Consider the following 19,707-nt stretch of genomic DNA (forward strand, 5'->3'; position numbering starts at 1 on the left):
GAAGGAAGGAAGGAAGGAAGGAAGGAATTTAAGGCTATGTCCCTGCACTGTTCCCCTCAGTCTCTCTCTCTCCCCTGAAGGCTTCAAACTGCCAACTGCCAAGCGCTCCGGAAGAGGCAGCCATTTTGCGTTCCGGTGGCCATTTTGTGTTCCGGTGGCCATTTTGTGTTCCAGTGGCCATTTTGTGTTCCGGTGGCCATTTTGTATTCCAGTGGCCATTTTGTGCTGCTTGTGACTGTGGGGAATATTGTTCCAGAACCTTCTCTGAGGCCTCAGTTGAACAGAGCTTCTCTTTCTCTCCTGAGGCTCTAGAATTAGAAGGAGGCCAGGCTCCTTGGGCCAAAAGGAAGGAAGTGTGTCTCTTTGTGTGTCTTTTGTGTCTCTTTTCTGAGAGGGTTTTCTTATTACACAGCTCTGCTCCTTCTGGGGAACATGGGTTTTAAAAGGGATCAGAAATGGGAAGGATAGTTTAATACAATCCTTATTCTTAACAAACTTTGGGATTTGGCTTCTAAGAGGAGGCTAGTTCCCCAAAAAAGGCCAAAAGTGGCTCCTTTGGGAGGTTTTAAAAGCCTCCCCAGTTTCCTTATTAATAGATTTTCAGGGAAGAAGGAAGGAGACAGACCAGAATAACTCATATTACCAAGAATGAAACAAACAAACATAGAAATAAACAAGAACAACAAAAATAAGGATTAGAGACTAAAACAAACTACTTATTTTTTAAAGGAGAACCATTATTAGGAGGGTAAAAACAAGACATAGGTGCTTCTACCCATTTGAAACCGACTCAGGCTGTATGTGCACTGCAGAAATAATCCAGTTCTAAAGTGTGTTAACTCTCCTGGTTCCATCCTATGGGATCCTGGGATTTGTAGTTCGTTGTGGCACAAGAGCTCTCTGGCAGAGAAGACTAAGTGTTCCAAAGGTAAAATCCCAGGATTCCCTAGCACTGAGAGCGTTGTCAAAGTGCCTTATTCCTATAGTGCGGATGCAGCCTTCTTGGGAAAGGGGCTGATGCTGGGGAAAAGAGGAGGAATACAGAAGGAAAGGAGGACGGACGGAGGCCACCTGCAGCTGGACTGGCCTCCCTGAGCGGTCAAGACCTCAGCTGAGTTGTGGACAATGGGCATTCTTAATATTAATATTAATATCTTTCACTGTTGATTGTAATGAGGGAGAGGGATCAGGTTTCTACTTCAATGGAAGCATCAGGTTAATTTTTAGGTGTTGTTAAGTTTGGAAATCCTGTTTGGGGTCCCTTCCGACTTTGGGGCCCTTTCATCCTGCATTTTGAGTTCTCTGAAGGCCTCAAACTGCCAACTGCCAAGCAGTGAGGCAGAGGGAGCCATTTTGTGTCCTGGCGGCCATTTTGTGTCCCGGTGGACGTTTTTGCTTCTGTCAGCCATTTTGTGTTCTGGTGGACATTTTGTGCTGCTTGTGACTGTGGGGAATAATGCTATGATTGAGATTTCCTGCATGGCAGGGGTTGGACTGGATGGCCCTTGTGGTCTCTTCCAATTCTATGAATCTATGTTCCGGAACATTCTCTGAAGCCTCAGTTGAACATGTCAGGAAATGACATGGATGTGGCCACTAGGTGGAGCTGTTGTGCAAGTTATATACAGCTCTAGTGGCAGTTATATGTGTCAGCATTCGAACAGTGCATCATCACAATGTTGATGCAACTGTCAACTGTCCTTCCTAACTGTCACTGAGAGACAGAGTGAGACAGTTGGTGTGTGAGAGCAACTGCCTCTCTGTGGATGGTGTTACTGTGGCTGCGTCACAGGTTGTGTTATTATTGTTGGTTGGTGTAAATAGTGTGTATTAGAGACGGTTGTCCAATACACTGTGTGTGTGTGTGTGTGTGTGTGTGTGTGTGTATATATATATATATTGTAAATATTGCAAACGAAGATTAAAGTCCTCGTGAAGAGTGAAGGCTTGTTCTGTAGTTATTTCTCAAGCCTGGAGCTGAAGGCCGTTTGCAATGATGAAGAAATATTTCCTTCTTGACCAGAATACCTTTGCAGACATCTCCACAGATTCCTTCTCCCTGGTGTCCTGTCGATGTGGTTCAACTCTGCAGGTGGTCGTGGTGGACACAGTGCGTCTTTCCACACGCCCCAACAGAACAGAGGTTCCTCTTTCTCTCTCTGAGGCTCCAGAGCAAGAAGAAGGACAGGTTCCTTGGGCCAAAAAGAGGACTGTGTGTCCCTTTGTGCCTCTGACCCTCCATTTTGGGGGGAGGGAAGGAAGGAAGGAAGGAAGGAAGGAAGGAAGGAAGGAAGGAAGGAAGGGGCCTGTGAGGGTCTAAGGAAGGGGAGGCAGGGGACTCAGGGCCAGTGGGGAGGCTGGGCTTTGGGGGCTGGGAGAGAGAGGTGGGGAAAGAGACCCTCCCTTTGGGCCCTAGCTGGGGAGGGTCCCACCAGTCCTTGCCTCCCCCTTTGCGAAAGGGGGCCCCCTCAACCCCCTGGACTAACTCCTGCCACTCATTCCTAGGGCTGGGACTCAGAGGAGCTTCCTAGGCATTGTCACCTTCTGCCCTCCATGGCCACTCATTTCACATCTAGCTATGGGACATTAACAGGGCCCTCTTCAATTCCTCATCCCTTAATCCCCTATCACTCTAAGAAGGCATGGAGTATCTGTTGTGTATGAGAGCTGCAGTGAATCTGTGCTAGGTCCAGATGGGAGGAAGGGGATGCCCACCTCTGCATTGACCCAAAGGAGGCATATGTCACCTGCGTATGTCACCAGCAGGATGCTGTTCTCTGTGTCTTTGAGTGCTGCAGTGTTTCTTGCCAAGCCAATCCTAACCCTGGTCTCTTTTCTCAGGAACTTCATCTTGGACCCCTTGGACCCGGCTTTGGGGCCTCTCTTGCTGTAAGTGACCAAGTGCAGGGCCACCAGGACCCACTGCCCACCTGATGGCTGACACAGAGGCCAAGTGGAGGGAGTTGGGCTCCAACAGAAAGAGGATGCCGAGGTACAACAGCTCTTTGGTGAGTCACTATCCTATTAGCTTCATCTGTGTCATTGCTGGGCCAGTTTATGAAAGGAAGCAGATACGATACTGTCCCAGTTTGGCAGGGAAAGTCCTGCTTAATCCTGTGTCACCCCACTACTTCAGGGGCTTTTAAAAATTTCCCGGTTGCCCTCTCCTCCTACCAATTTTCCCGTTCTCAGCTCTCTTCAGTTCCTGAGTGCAATTGAGTTTGCACCTCACCAACTCAAAGTGGGGAGAGGAGAGGAAAGAAGGAGGCAGGATATGGCCCTTCCCAGGAGGCTGATGCAAAGACAAACTGCTGTGCCCTTCCTAGCTTGTGTGATCTTCCTCATAAACAACTTTGGCCATCTTTACTGCCTTCTGGGTTGCTTGTCCACATGTGTCTTGCTTTTACAATCTGTGAAATATTGGGGGCTATGGGAGAACATCTCTGGATCTTAATATGGGGTGGGCCCAATGGCCCTCAAGCCCAGAGTGCTCCCCAGAACTGTTATTAAAAATGATGTTTGCTTCTGAAATGTGTCAAGAAATGTCTAAATGCACCATAATTCATTGTCGGGTAAATGTACTGTATGTGTTGGGATAGTCAGTATCCTAATCTATCATCAATATCCCAGCCATGGTCTAAATTATATTGTGTATTAATATTAAAAAGATTCGAGACAAACTGGATCTCAAAAGCAGTAGCTTTTATTTTGCTGACAGAATTTAAAGTTTATTTCCTGGACTGAATTCTAAAGTGATCAAATACTATTTGGATGCACCGTGTGCTTTCCTCCCCTTTAGCTTAGTCACTCTCTGGATGAGGGCTATTTTCTGTTGCAGGTGACCTTTGCGGATGTGGCTGTATATTTCACTGAGGATGAATGGAAACTGTTGACGAAGAAGCAGAGACTTATGTACAATTATATAATGATGGAGAATTATGAGAATGTGGCCTCTGTGGGTAAGGAACCGGAATCCACTAGCATTATAGAATCACAGAGTTCGAATAGACAACAAGGGCCATCCAGTTCAGTCCATTTCTGCCATGCAGGAATACACATTCCAAGCACCATCCAGCCTTGGTTTAAAGACCTCCAAAGAAGAGAACTCCACCAAACTCTAAGGAAGTATATTCCACTGTCGAAGAGCTCTTACTGTCCCAAAGTTCCTCCTAATGTTTAGGTGGAACCTCTTTCTCTGTCGTTTGCATCCATTGTGGTGTCTCTTTTTCTCTGTAGCAGCAAAAAGCAAGCTTGCTCCATCCTCAATACAACCCTTTCCAACATTTAAACATGGATATCATATCCGCTGTTAATTTTCTTTTCTCCAGGGTAAACATACCCAGTTCTCTAAGCCACTCCTCATAGGGCTTTATGGTTTCCAGATCCTTCACCATTTTGGTTACCCTCCTCTGGGCATGTTCCAACCTGTCAACATCCTTTTTGAATTTCGGAGGCCAGAACTGGACACAGGATTATTCCAAGTAAACCCTGACCAAAGCTGAATAGAGCTTCACTATTACTTCCCTTGATCTAGAAACTATACTCGTATTGATGCAGCCTAGAATCACATTGGCCTTTTTAGCTGCCGCATCACACTGTTGGTCCAAGTTCAACTTGTGGTCTACTAGGAGTCCTAGATCCCTCTGAAGCGTAGTTTAATTGTGATAGCAACATCCTGTAGAATATTTGAATTAGTAGTTTAGTGAGGCACTATTGCTCTCCACTTTATAAGGATTCTAAATACTGTATTGTAAACTGCCAATTGTCAGAAGCAGGTTCTGTGGTTCATCCAGAATGGTATTAGGGTTTAGGGGGGATTGTTAGTAGTTTAAATGCTAGTAGTTTTAAGTAGTTGGTAAGTATAATGGGGCCTAGAATGGCTTGGGGAAAGGAAGCAGTTGTGGAGGCTCTTAGCTGACTGGTTTGTGAGTTTTGGGTGGAAGAAATTCTACAGGGGGGAGAGTCGTATGTGAACTGTGAAAGAAGAAGGCAAGCGGTACCTTGGTAGCCAGGCTGGTTAGGGGCTGAAGGGGAGGAAAAGGGAGGAGTGTGAAGGTAGTTAATGACGGAGGGAAAAGGTTTAGACACTTCAGAGACAGCTTAGACTTATTAATGGACCCTTCTGCCTGAGTTTCTCAATAAACCTTTTGGTGGAAGCAAAGGACTTTTTAATTCTGAAACTAAGTTCCGCCCCCAGATATCTCACCAATGCTAGGATTTTGTAGGAAGACAGCATGGAGATTACTAGTAATGCATTTCTCATTGAAATGGTAGCACATCTCTGAGTATGTTTCCTTTTTTGGCCCTCTTCCAGCCTTTTGAGGTTCTGCTTCACTTCCCCAAAGGGATGCAATGGGATACTGAGGCACAAAACTTTATTCCTATTTTAAGGCAATACAATGTGTGGTTGCCCCTGAGATCCCCAGGGGGCCAATGTGACACCCCCAATCCCCAACAGTAGCCCATCCCTGTCTTAGAGATGTCTTAATACTGCTCCCTGGTGCTTGATCCTCACCAAAACAGAAGTCCAGGCCCCAGCCCCCTTGCTTTGCCTTTCCCAATGAGTAATTTGCATATGGATTATCCTGCCTTTCTCAACAAATGAGCCTCAAAGTGTCCCTTTTATGCATCACACTCTGTTGGTGTGTGTCTGTGATAGAGAGAAAGAGCGAATGTGAAAAACAGAAAGGCAGGAAAGAGATGGTGAAGGTGAAATACTGAAGCAGTGCAGATGGGCAAGAAGGAAGGTTGGAGAGCGGAGGGAGAAAGGGAAGGGGATCAGGCTTAAGAGGGAGATGAAATGCACAGATATAAGATGGGGGACACCTGGCTGAATGACACTACGTGTGAAAGGGATCTAGGAGTCCAAGTAAACCACAAGTTGAACATGCGTCAACAGTGTGATGTGGCAGCTAACAAGGCCAATGCGATTTTAGGTTGCATCAATAGAAGTATAGTGTCAGGATCAAGGGAAGTAATAGTGCCATGGTATTCTGCTTTGGTCAGGCCTCACCTGGAATATTGTGTCGAGTTCTGGGCACCACAATTCAAAAAGGATGTGGAGAAACTGGAGCATGTCCAAAGGAGGGCGACTAAAATGGTGCAGGATTTGGAAACTATGAGGAACGACTTGGGTAACTAGGGATGTTTAGCCTGGAGAAGAGAAGGTTAAGAGGTTATATGATAGCCCTGTTTAAATATTTGAAGTAATGTCAAGCTTGTTTTCTGCTGCTCCAGAGACTAGAACACTGAACAACGGATGCAAACTGCAGTAAAAGAGATTGCACTTCAACATTAGAAGGAACTTCCTGACAGTAAGGTCTGTTCGACAATGGAACAAACTCCCTCTGAGATTTTGGTGGAGTCTCCTTTCTTAGAGATCTTCAAACAGAGGCTGGATGGCCATCTGTCAGGGATGCTTTGATTCTTACATGGCAGAATGTGGTTGGACTGAATAGCCCTTGTAGTCTCTTCCATCTCTATGATTCTAGGCCTATGGGAGCCAGGAGGGGGAGGCAGGAGCAAAGCCAGGATTGCCTAGCTCTGTGCGGAGAGAAAGGGACCTCTGGGAAGGACCAGGAGAGGGGCCTTGGGGATTGGGAGGCAGCCACCAACCTCACAGATTATACTGATAATAATAATAAGTTTTATTTGTATTTACCCGCCTCTCTCAATGGAGCGAGGCGGTATTACAACCGTAAAATAGCCACAAAACAACAATAGCATCCAATTTACACACAGTAAAACAACAAAACGCTTAAAACTCAATTTGGGACAAATAAAAACATCATTTAAAATGCACAGTTGTGATCAGAAGTGGGATTTTTCCTTAAGTTCTTTACAAGAGGTCAGCTGGGTAAGCCTGCCGGAAGGGATCCATCTTAAGTCCTTTCTTGAAAGCATCCAAGGTGGTGTTAAGACGGATCTCCTCCGGCAAGTTGTTCCATAACTTGGAATTGCTTTAGCATGTTTCTTGGGTGGGGAAAGAATTGTCTGAAACTGAATTAAATTAAATGGGTGCTTGGTGGAAATACTTCAGCCAAAAAGGATTATCACACCGGCTCTCAGCTCCTTCTTGGCTCTGAATTCTGGTCCCATTCAAAGCCAATGTATAGCACAGTCTGAAGGCAACACTCCCAGAGTTCAATAATAACATAGCAGAGTACAGTAGCAAATCTCCAGATATAGGCATTGGCAATGCATTAACCACTTTCCACACTTAAAAATAACTCACAGACACAGTTGATTTCCTCCAAGTCCTTGGAGGTTCTGTAGCTTGCATTGCAATAGAAAACAAATATGTACCAGCTCTCTTCTCTGACTTTCATCAACTTCACAATCTCTTGTACACACAACTCCAACCCACATCAATCCACATGTGAGCTGTGTACTGTATTGGTTGTGAGTCATCTCCTGGTGCCACACAGCACGAAGCTTCCTCTGCAGTTAGCTTGCAACACTCTATGGGAGTCTCACAGGAAATGATGCCACTTTTCAATCAAAGTATTTTTACATATATATATTGGAATATTTTTCAAATGCCTGACTATCTGCTTCTACTGATTTCCTCATGACAGTTCCCCTTCAATTTCTTCTTTGGTAGCTCTGAGTAAGGATACAGTCATTATATAGATTTGGGGACATCTAGAACAGGGTCATGCTCAGCTCACTCACACCAACATTATTAATTTAATCTCAAATAGGGAGGGATAAACGTGGGGCTAAATCTTGGCGTAACCCTTTCCTCTCTTAACACTGACATTCAGTCTTGTCTGTCATTGTCCTCCTTTACAGAAGAATTTGTCACTCACGAGAGAGTCCACACAGGAGAGAAGACATACAAATGCCAGCATTGTGGAAAATGTTTTTCTTGGAAGTCATACCTAGTGATACATCAGAGAGTCCACACAGGAGAGAAGCCATACAAATGCCAGCATTGTGGAAAATGTTTTTCTTCAAAGGCACACCTAGTGATACATCAGAGAGTCCACACAGGAGAGAAGCCATACAAATGCCAACATTGTGGGAAGTGTTTTGCCTACAAGTCAGTCCTTGTCATGCATCGAAGAGTCCACACAGGAGAGAAGCCATACAAATGCCAGCATTGTGGGAAAGGTTTTTCTCAGATGTCACACCTTTTGGAACATCACAGAATCCACACAGGAGAGAAGCCATACAAATGCCAGCATTGTGGGAAATGTTTTTCTTGGAAGTCATACCTAGTGATACATCAGAGAGTCCACACAGGAGAGAAGCCACACAAATGCCAGCATTGTGGAAAATGTTTTTCTTCAAAGGCACACCTAGTGATACATCAGAGAGTCCACACAGGAGAGAAGCCATACAAATGCCAACATTGTGGGAAGTGTTTTGCCTACAAGTCAGTCCTTGTCATGCATCGAAGAGTCCACACAGGAGAGAAGCCATACAAATGCCAGCATTGTGGGAAATGTTTTTCTCGGAAGTCAGACCTATTGGCACATAAGAGAGTCCACACAGGAGAGAAGCCATACAAATGCCAGCGTTGTGGGAAATGTTTTTCTCAGAAGTCAAACCTAGTGAATCATCAGAGAGTCCACAGAGGAGAGAAGCCATACAAATGCCAGAAATGAACTAACATTATATTTATCAAGAAGCAAAACAAAGAATACAGTGGTACCCCGGGATACGAATGCGCCAGGATACGAAATTTCCGGGTTACGAAATAAATTTACTTAAAAAAACTGTTCCGCGTTACGAAAGTTTTTTCGGGTTACGAAAAAACTTTTGGTGCTTTTCGGCGCGATTTCGCACCAAAAAGCGGCTTTCGCTATTAGCGCCTATGGGCATTTCGGCTAGCGAAAGTTTCCGGGTTACGAAAGCGGCGGCGGAACGAATTACTTTCGTAACCCGGGGGACCACTGTATATTTTAAATCTTGTGGTGATAAGAAAAAGCCCTTGTGATTCCGTGTGTTAGGTTTTTGTGTCCATATGCCTGTTTATGTTTTTCAATTATATTTTGTTATTTTGAGGTTTTAATTGCCTTTATTATAGATTATTGCTTTCGTTTATAAATTTGAGTGGGGGTCATGGTGGTGGAATAGGTTAGTTAAACAGAGGGGTGGGATTGGCTGCAGCTGGTTAGAATAGTTATGGGAATGATAGCATTTGGAATTTGTTCGATGTTGGCTGAAGAAACTTGGGGACAGGTATTAACAGAAAGGGCTAATTTGTGGGAATGGCAAAGGGGGCCTTGTTATCTGTGGGACATAGACTGTGGGAATTGGAGGGGGGCAGGTTTGGACGAGTGTGATGTTTTAGGTTTTGGCGTTTTAATGTTTGGTTTGGGGAGGGCAGCTCTGACTTAATCACTGAATTTCTGATTATGTGTTTGAAATAAAGTTTTTGTTGTTTCAACACACTGGACTCATTGATGTACAGAAATTCTGCATTTGCACAAAATGTACCCTTTCTTCTCTCCTCAGCCCTCAGCTCCATTCCCAGACATAAAAACAGAGGCAAACACACATATATACTCAGAGAGACAGAACTATATGTACAAAGCAGAGACTTCCCAGCCTTTCCCTCCTGAGTCCAGCTCCGCAGCTTGGGCTCCATTCTGGAAGGAAGGAAAAAAGGCCGTAGTCCTTCCCTTCTTCCAAAGGCCGACAATGGAATAAACAGCAGCAGCAAAGGCCTTACGATCCCTGCGCATGCTGAGAAGGGGTCTTTGGGGCATCTGAAAGGAATGAAAGTGCCAAGGGAAGAGAAGCATAAAGGGACTGCTGAAGTCGGGGGGGGGGGGGGGGATTTGGGACCTGTTTCAGGCACCTTCCTCCTGGAACCCATTATTAGAGCCTTCCACAGCTAACTATGATGCATTAAATGACTATTTCACAGATAATGTCTCTCAGATAATAGCCAAATTGGACGTCAGCATTATTGCGGAGGCTATAAGTGAGGTGTCCATGAGTAAGATCATACTGGATCAGTTTGAATCTGAGTACTGAGGATGTGACCAAGCTCCTTGTAAGTGTGAAGAGGAGAACTTGCCCTCCCAACCCTTGCCCTCTTCATATCACCTGAAATATATCATAGATGCATCTCTTAGTTAGGGCTATTTTCCATCATGTTTAAAAGAAGCGGTGTTACGGCCGTTTATGGAAAAGCCCTCCCTAGATCCCTTGGACATGAACAATTACAGACCGGTCTCCTGTCTTCAATTTCTAACCAACATAATTTTGAGGACAGTTGCTCTTCATCTCCAAGCAGTCTTGGATGAGACAAATTATCTTGACCCATTTCAAACTGGCTTCAGGATGGGATACAGAGTCGAAACTGTTATGGTTGCCTTAGTAAATGATTTTTGCTTCGGGGGGGGGGGGGGGGGATGTAATTTACCAAACTTTAAGCTGTATTATTATGCAGCTTGTCTCAAATGGCTAGAAGAATGATTCAAATTAGAAAACAAGACTTTATTGAATATAGAAAAAGCTAACCTGAATCTTTGTATGCATGCATATATGTGGTATACAAAATCAAAAGATAATACTTTTAAACATCATGTTATAAGAAGATCATTGCTTAAAGTATGGTATAAAATGAGACATCAATTTTGGGTGTCATTGCAAGAAGCCTATTACAATAGAAGAAAGGACAAAGATACTCCATGGCTAAGTTACGGAGATTTAATAAACCAAACACCAAAAGGAAAATACAATATGAAATCTATGGAAGAACGTAATGAAAGAGGAAACATGAAGGATTGGTTTTTATACAACCAATTAAACAATCGTTTTAAGGCAGACAATAAAGCTCCTGAGTTAACGATGGATAACAATGAAATAGATAAAATTATGATGGACCAAAGAGGTAAACACATTTCCAAATATTATAAACTATTAAAAGAAAGAGATCTAGAAGATGAAATTATTAAACACAGCACGGTAAGATGGGCACGTGATATAAATAAGACTATAACTATAGAGGAATGGGAAAAATCATGGAAAGGACCAAATAAATTCACTCTGTGCCTAAACTATAAAGAAAATGATATCAAAATGTTATACAGGTGGTATCTAACCCCCCCAAAAACCCACTAGATATACAAAACTGGCAATAGTAAGTGCTGGAAATGTGGGGAACCCGAGGGAAGCTTCTTTCATATTGGTGGACATGCATTAAAGCTCAAGGATTCTGGCAAAGGATTCATGGAAGCATCCAAAACATTCTGGATATAAATATTCCCTTTGAACCACATTTATTTTTACTAAACATGACACACAACATAAAGTCAGTAAAATACAATAGCATTATTTTATATATGGTCTCATGTGCAAGGATCTTATGTGCTCAGGTTTGGAAATCTACAATTAATCCTTCTATCAAAGATTGGTTGATTAAGATATATGAAGCTAGAAATATGGATATAGTATCTGCCTTACTAAGAGGGAAATCAAAATAATATTTAGAAATGGAATGGAGTTGTCTTAAAACATTTGAAGAAAAGGGTGATAACATTCCATTAAATCAATAGGTAATATTTGGTCGATATTTGGTAATTTAAACGCTATCATGGGAATATCTCAGTATAATAAAAAAAATTGAACATAAAAAAAAAGGAAGACCCACATCCTTGTTGTGGGGAGCGCCACACACCGAGTTGTATAGCCACATTCTGGCTGCTCCTGGCCTTGCTGCAGGTGAGCCATTGACAGTTCCAGGGTGGCTACACACTCCAACGCTGCAATGGTCAAAGGAAGTGTTTAGACTTTGCTTGTTGTTTCTTGCTCTCTTCACCCTTAAATGTAGGGGCCATTCAGACTACATTTTACCCTGGTTCCCAAACCGGTTTAAAAGTTGGAAGTTCACACTCGCTTCGATTTTAACACAACTCGATTAGGGGCTTGCGGAAGAGATCCAGGGCAAATCCCCGTTAGCGTGGTTTTTCTGAAAGCGGACTATGGACCCTTTGTTTTTGGAAATAACCGGCTCTTCCCTGCTGCCGGCAAATATGAACTCAGCCCCGGTCAAGATCGGATCAAGTTCAGGGGGTAGATTCCCTCGATTGAGGTAAAGGGTAGTAGGAACTTGTTTCCAGGGAGATTCGATATGGGGCATCCGGATCTGCCCAGTTCTGTCCAGGGCAAATGAGGGAGTGGGAATGGGGCCTTGGTGAAGGTGGGGGGACTTACCTTCCTGGTGCTGGCCCTCCAGGTGAGCGATGCATTGGGCAAGGAATCCCTCTCCTCATCGCCTGCAGCCTCGGTTCCACTGGAGGCAGGGCCTCTTCTCCAGCATCATCTGGAACAAGGAACCAAAACAATGGAGAACAACAGATGCATGTGTGCATGTGTGTTTGTGCATATACATAGATGTATTTATGAGGAGGCATCTCTATCTAAGTGCACTCAGACTTATACCTTTATGAGCCCACATATATATATAGATAGATGGAATGTTTCAAGTCTATAGATGTTGCATACAACACGCATAGATACATCTATACATATCCATAGATATCTGCCTGAATGTCTGCATGTGTACACACATGTGTGTTGTATATATATATATATATATATATATATATAGAGAGAGAGAGAGAGAGAGATGCAAGTACATGTACACATATATGTTGGGTCATATATATATATATATACACACACACACACACACACACACTACACACACACACACACACATTTATATGTACTCTTCTACTTGCGTACAATTTAAACATAAGCAAATGCATGGAGACATATGTGAGTATCTATGCATGGACATGGATGCACCTGGTCAACCTCAGCCTGTATATATAATTATAACTGTGTCTATGTTTACTTCCGGTCATAACAGCATAACTGCCCTGTGATTACTGTAATTGGAATGTTTATACTTTGTGATGTTTTTATGGCATGTATTTTACACATAATTTCCTTCTGAGGACACTCTGAGGGCTGCCATTGGCTGGAATCCCAATCCCTCCCACCATCCCTGGCCCTGATTGGCTGGAAAGCCTGTCCCTCCCACCATTACTGGCTCTGATTGGCTGGAATCCGTGTCCCTCCCACCATCCCTAGCTATTTTGTGTTCTGGCATCCATTTTGTGTTCCAGTGGCCATTTTGTTCCAGAACCTTCTCTGAGCCTCACTTGAACAGAGGCTTCTCTTTCTCTCCTGAGGCTCTAGAGTCAGAAGGAGGTCAGGGTTCTTGGGCCAAAAGGAAGGAAGTGTGTCTTTTGTGTCTCTTTTCTGAGAGGGTTTTCTTACACAGCTCTGCTCCTTCTGGGTAGGGTTGCCATACCTGAGGACCTCCAAACCAGGACAAATGTAGGACAAGGTTTGAAAATGTAGGATTTTTTTATTTCCTGGCCAGGAAATTAAAAAAAAGGTCCTACATTTTTAAACCTTGTCCTCCTCCTCCCGGCTTGGGAGGAAGCCTAGGCCTGCTCCCAGGCCAGGAAAGGGCGCGGGGGCCACTTGGCATCGCGGTGATCACCGCAGTGCCAAGTGGCCTCCTCCTCCTCCCAGGCCTCGCGGAGGCATTGGAGGACCCCACGATTGCAGAGCTGCCTCCAAGGCCTTGCTGTCTCCTGGGAGGGAGCATCTCCGCGGCCGGAGCTCTGACCGCAGAGAGCGCTCCCAGGCCTCGGCGAGGCCTTGGAGGACCCCGCAGCGCACGCGGGGGCGGAGGGGGCCGCAGGTGGTGCCGTTCCGGTCTTGGCGCCAAACCGGACCGGGACCAGGATGGCACCGCCCAAAGCGGGATTGTCCCGCCTACATGAAATATTTAGGTGTAAAAGTTAGATAATATTGTACAAGGTAATTATACTCAATTATGGGGGGGGGGGGGAATTAATAATCAGATTTCTAAATAGGAAAATATTAACAAAAATTAGAATGTTTAAAATGATGGTTCAACCAAAGTTATTATATTTAGTAGTACTCAGCATCATAGCTAGATGTCAAAGGGAAGCCATGTTCTCTGGGAGGGAGAAGCAGAGGGATTTTGGACTCTCTTGTCTGTAAACCCCAAGAATAGGATTCCAATGAAGAACAAACCCACTCTCACTGGGAAAGTAAAAGCGGTCAGGAAAAGTCTAAGAGCCTGAGTCCTTCTTTCCCATCCCATCCCATCCGAGGGTTGATTTTCAGTTGAACTCTCTTCTTTCTCCAGAATTACTACATGAACTGACCTTGTGTTGCCTTGAAGCCTGTCAAAAGAGAGCAGGAAAGCAATCAGGAGGAGAAGGCAACATTCCCCATTGGCTCCCATAAGCTCTCCCTGAATCCTCCCGGGACCTGAGGTTTGGGAGCTAAATCCTAGCTCCTGGGGCAGGGCCTCTAGCAACGCCATTCAGCCTAATGCATAAAGTACCAGCCACAGTTGCCTTCAGCTTGTCATTCAGATATTCACAATATATTTTCCTGTGTGGAAATGAAGACTGACATTTTAAACAGGCTATTCCCAGATCATTGGGAACTGAGAGAAATATTCTTTTCCACTTCCTTGGAGAGACAGGATGAAGAAGATGTAATTTAGCCTCCTTGTTTCTAGCCAGATGGAGGATGCAGAGTAGAGAGGGATTCCCCTGCAATCTTTGCCAGTTGAAGCAACAAATCAGTTAAGCCTTGCAGTTATAATATTAGCCATCAATCCGTTATTAACACTTAGACCAAAGGCCATTTGCATACAAAATGTTAGAAATGCAATACAGCTGTACGAACAGCGTAATAAAAGTACAACACAAGTAAATTACATAATAATCTTGCATGTAAAAGGTCTAAAATTCAATTCGGTTAAAATATGGGCAACAAAACTATAACTAAATGAGGGCGTCCTCAAAGCAATCAACAGCAATATTGGCACTATATCTAGCTCCAATCTTCATTGCTGCCAGGGAAAAAGGAGAAACCTTAAGAGTTAAAATCAGACAGGAAATTAAAAAAGAAAAACCCTTTCTGAAAGAATAGTAGAATACAAAGGAGGCAGAATAGATCGCCCCAAAATTACTTCTCTTTCTTTGTCTTCACAGCTAGCGCTCATTGACTCCATTATGTTCTATGCATGTGTCTTCTCTGTTTTAAAAGGGCCTTAGAAGTTGACTTCATAACAGCAGAAGTGTCAGGGAAGTCGTATTATTGCTATAAACTCACCTGGATATTATTTGAAAGTTGGTCAAAAAACCCTTCATTTTCACAACAGAAGAGGAATTGGAGACGGTTCAAATGTTAGCACAATACTCTTATGTGCAGATATACTGGGAAGCCACTCCACAGCAAGCCTATCAATGCTATAGGGGTGTCTATGTAGAAGTATAATAGCTCTATAGGACTCCATCTGCCATTGCTTGATCAGTTCTAGGCCATTTGCAGCATGGCTTGGTGTGCTTGCAGAGTCCTCTTGCATTTTCCTTTCCCAGCTCCTTTGAAACAGCTGCTGAACTGCTCCTAGGATCATGGATTCTGTTCTCTTTGCAGCCCAGCTTTCTTTCCTTTCTGGGTCCTGTGCTGCTGGATTGACCCAAGCTTTCTTTTGGAGCTGTAGCTTTTGGTATAAAGTGATCAAAGGGGAGTTTAAGACACTTCAGTTGATCACCAGTTTTTACTTTAAGAGTTCATAGACTGAGATAACAGTATGGGCTGTTGAAAGGCATTCTTTGGTCACAAAGTCTGGGGGCATGGTTGCTGTTCAATATGTTGTTTCTTCTCAGCAATGAGTAAATCCTCAAGGACTGGCTCCTCTGCCCCATTTGGCTCCAATGATGGAAATTCCCCTGCAATGGCTCCAGGCAAAGAGATGGCTCAGTTGCTGAACGCTCGAGCTTTCTTTAAGCCGCGTGTCTTGTCTCTCCACTTACGGTACGCTGCTTCTGGCTTCGTTTGCGAGGCGTTTCTGAGCATCCAGGAGAGTAGAAGCAGTTTGGACACAGTTTATAAGCGGTTTAGTCGTCCTTAGGCACAGACCCTTGAAGTGTTTGTGTAATGACTGGGCTCCAGTCAATGGAGGTCTTCTTCAGGCAGTAAAGGGAGGTTTATGCAAATGCAGAATGACATCACTGCTATGGAAGGCTCTCTTGACCAATCAGAGAGCAAGATAAAGGTCCTTCTGGAAGCTTCCGTGAGAAGGAGATATAAGGCCTGAGAGACCAAGAGACAGTTGGGGGAATTGTGTCGGTTGGAGATCGAGAGAGAGAGAGTTAAAGAGTGGATCTTGGAAGTTAGTCTCAGAATTGGACGTTTAGGTTTATTTCTTTCTTTAATAGCTTGTATGAATTGAACATTATATACTTACAAATATTATACATGCAAGATTCTTAATACCTTGTATGACTTATATTTAGTTATATTTTGTTATTTATAGTAAATATCTCCTTGGAGTATCTACTACTCGACGCTCCTTTTACATGTGTCTTGGATCTGTTGATGCTTGGGAAAATCAGTAAAGAAGTAGAAATAAGGTTCCTTAACTGGTCCCAGTGTAGTTTAAGGGAAACCCTTTTATAATTCACTGGATGATGGCAGCGTGATTTAAGGAAGTTAAGAGTCTCCTGGGCTAAGAGCCATAATGTCTAAATGTCTAATAACAATTTGTAATCCACTCTGATAGCCTTTTGGCTGAAGAGAGGAGTATAAAACTATTATTATTATTATTATTATTATTATTATTATTATTATCACAGGGCCGTAGTTTGGCTGCTTGGACCACCGGAGATCATCACAGAGAGTCAGTTGGAAAAGATCATCTCACTCCAGAAAATAAAGGTACTTGAGGAGTTTGCACTCTGCGTCTTTCTGTAATAATAGCTACAAAACTGATAATAGCATTTGGGACATTTAGTCTTTTATAAACAAATATGGCAGATTTAAATGCTGCTTTAAAACCTCTTTCCATCTGCCAGCTTTGTGCTGGTTTTGGGGGGAAATGAGAAAGTGTTGGGAGGGAGGGACTGCCAACAGAATTAGGAGATGCATTGCAGGCTATGGACAATTTGCGGCCAAGAAAGGTCCAAAACACACGGCAGCAATACTCCGTTTTGAGAGTGCTTTAACTGCCCTGTCCCAGTGCTAGGGAATCCTGGGAAATGGAGTTTATTGTGGCACCAGAGGTCTCTGAAAGAGAAGGCTCAATGTCTCAGAAAACTACATTTCCCAGAATTCCCTAGCACTGAGCCAGGGCAGTTAAAGCGGTCTCAGATTGGATTATTGCTGAAAGTGTGTTTGGACTTATATAACCTTTGGCAAGTCACACTCTCTCAGCCTCAGTGAAGGCAATGGCAACCCCTCTCTGAAGAAACCTGCCAAGGAAACCCCATGATCAGGTTGCCTTAGGTTCGCCATAAGTTGGAAATGAGTTGAAGACACACATGAAGAACATAAAAAAAGTCTGCAGTTATTTCTCAGGTTGTACATGGGAATGGGAGGCAGTGTGGTGCAGTGGTTTTGAGTGTTCGGTTACAACTCTGGAGGCCAGGGTCCAGTGCCCCACTCCTCCATGAAACCAGCTGGGTGCCCTTGGGCAAGAAGCCACACTCTCTCAGCCTCAGGGAAGGCAATGGCAAACATCCTCTGAACAACTCTTGCCAAGAAAACCCCAGGAGAGGTTCCCAGAAGTCGGCAATGATTTGGAGCCCCTCCACAAAAAACGACAAAGCCTCAAGAAAGGGACAGTGTGGTTCAGTGGCTGGAGCATTGGACTATGTCACTCAGTGGGTTCGAATGCCCTCTTGGCCACGGGAACCCACTGAGTGACCTTAGGCAAGTCACACTCTCTCAGCCTCAGGCACTTTCAAAATCACTTCTGGACAAATGTTGCCACGAAAAGCCTGCAAAGGGCTTCCCTTAGGGTCGCCCTAAGTCAGAAACAACTTGGCGGCACACAGCGACAACAAGGGCAGTAACACCACTAATCACACCTCACAACCCAGCTAAGGAGAAAGGAAGGAAGGAAAAGAAAGAAAGAAAGAAAGAAAGAAAGAAAGAAAGAAAGATAGATATTGACAATGTGTCTGGACAAGACGATGTGGGAGTTGTAGTCCTCGGTTCAGAGGGATTGGAGGGGCCTTACTGCAGGGCAGGGCCCCCTCCTCTTTCTGGCCATGTGGATGCTTGGAGATCCAATCCAGGAAATACACTTTAAATCCCATTGGCAAGAGAAAATGCTCCTACTGCCTTTCAGATCCAGTTTGCCCCAAATCCTTTATGAGGCCAGAAACCCCTTTGTTAGGAAACGAACCCCGAATACCTCAGGAAGGCCCTATATATCCCAAGGCCCCCTCCCTCCAGGATCTCCTTCCTCTCTTCCAATCCGTCTCCCTCTCTCTGAAGGCCTCAAATGTCAACTGCCAAGCGCTCAGGCAGAGGCAGCCATTTTGTGTTCTGGCAACCATTTTGTGTTCCGGCAGCCATTTTGTATTCTGGCAGCCATTTTGTGCTGCTTGTGACTGTGGGAAATAATGTTCCAGAACCTTCTCTGAGGCCTCAGTTGAACAGAGGCATCTCTTTCTCTCTGAGGCTCCAGATAAAGAAGGAGGCCAGGCTCCTTGGGCCAAAAGGAAGGAAGTGTGTCTCTTTGTGTCTCTTTTGTGTGTATATTTTCTGGGAGGGTTTTTACAAAGCTCTGCTCCTTCTGGGGAACATGGGTTTTAAAAGGAATCAGAAATGGGGAGGATAGTTTTAATACAAGCCTTATTCTTATTCTTCACAAACGTTGGGCTTTGGCTTCTAAGAGGAGGCTAGTCCCCCAAAAAAGGCCAAAAGTGGCTCCTTTGGGAGGTTTTAAAAGCCTCCCCAGTTTCCTTATTAGTAGATTTTCAGGCAAGAAGGAAGGAGGCAAACCAGAATAACTCATATTACCATAATACATACAAACAAACAAACAAGAAGAAGGATTAGACAGAAAAACAAACTGCTTATATTTTTAAAAAGCAAAACCATTTTAACAGGATAAACATTCAACTTGGGTTTTTCTATCCTTTTACAACCAATTTAGGCTGTATCTGCACTGCAGAAATAATCCAGTTCTAAAGTGGGTTAACCCTTCTGGTTCCATCCTATGGAATCCTGGGATTTGTAGTTTGTTGTGGCATGAGGGCTCTCTGGCAGAAAAGGCTAAGTGTTCAAAGGTAAAATCCCAGGATTCCATAGCACTGAGCGGTTAAAGTGGTGGCAAAGTGCCTTATTTCTATAGTGCGGATGCAGCCTTCTTGGGAAAGGGGCTGATGATGGGGAAAAGAGGAGGAATGCAGAAGAAAAGGAGGACAGACTGAGGGCCACCTGCAGCTGGACTGGCCTCCCTGAGCGGTCAAGGCCTGAGCTGGGTTGTGGACGATGGGCACTCTTAATATCAATATTAATATCCTTCACTATTGATTGTTTAGGGCCCTTCCGACTTCGGGGCCCTTTCATCCGCCATTTTGGGTTCCCTGAAGGCCTCAAACTGCCAAGTGCTGAGGTAGAGGCGGCCATCTTGTGTTTCAGTGGCCATTTTGTGCTGCTTGTGACTGGGGAATAATGTTCCAGAACTTTCTCTGAAGCTTCCTCAGTTGAACCGAGAGGCTCCTCTTTCTTTCCCCGAGGCTCCAGAGCGAGAAGGAGGCCAGACTGTGTGTGTCCCTTTGTGTCTCTGGAAGGAAGGAAGGAAGGAGGGAGGGAAGGAAGGAAGGAAAGAAGGAAGGAAGGAAGGAAGGAAGGAAGGAAGGAAGGGGTCTGTGGGGATCTGAGGGACTG

The 19,707-nt window shown here is 44.3% G+C and overlaps 1 protein-coding gene and 1 pseudogene across 2 annotated transcripts in view; both read left to right on the forward strand.

Annotated features, from left to right (window-relative positions):
• The first annotated feature begins 1,776 nt into the window (after positions 1-1,776).
• LOC149284981 (uncharacterized) overlaps positions 1,777-19,707 on the forward strand; it is a 176,928-nt gene continuing 158,997 nt past the window's right edge. The window contains exon 1 of the mRNA XM_089495912.1: positions 1,777-1,792. The gene's annotated coding sequence lies outside the window, so the exon portion shown is untranslated. The remainder of the gene's footprint in view (positions 1,793-19,707) is intronic.
• The window catches only part of LOC149284982 (uncharacterized), a 35,066-nt pseudogene continuing 18,901 nt past the window's right edge, over positions 3,543-19,707 (forward strand). The window contains exons 1-3 of the transcript XR_016277797.1: positions 3,543-3,572; positions 3,839-3,959; positions 7,795-8,501. The product of XR_016277797.1 is annotated as an uncharacterized LOC149284982 (transcript). The remainder of the gene's footprint in view (positions 3,573-3,838; positions 3,960-7,794; positions 8,502-19,707) is intronic.

This window comes from Sceloporus occidentalis, unplaced genomic scaffold (assembly GCF_023333645.1).
Source record: "Sceloporus occidentalis isolate IW3139 unplaced genomic scaffold, rSceOcc1.0.p SCAF_86, whole genome shotgun sequence".
NCBI classification, from domain to species: Eukaryota; Metazoa; Chordata; class Lepidosauria; order Squamata; family Phrynosomatidae; genus Sceloporus; species Sceloporus occidentalis.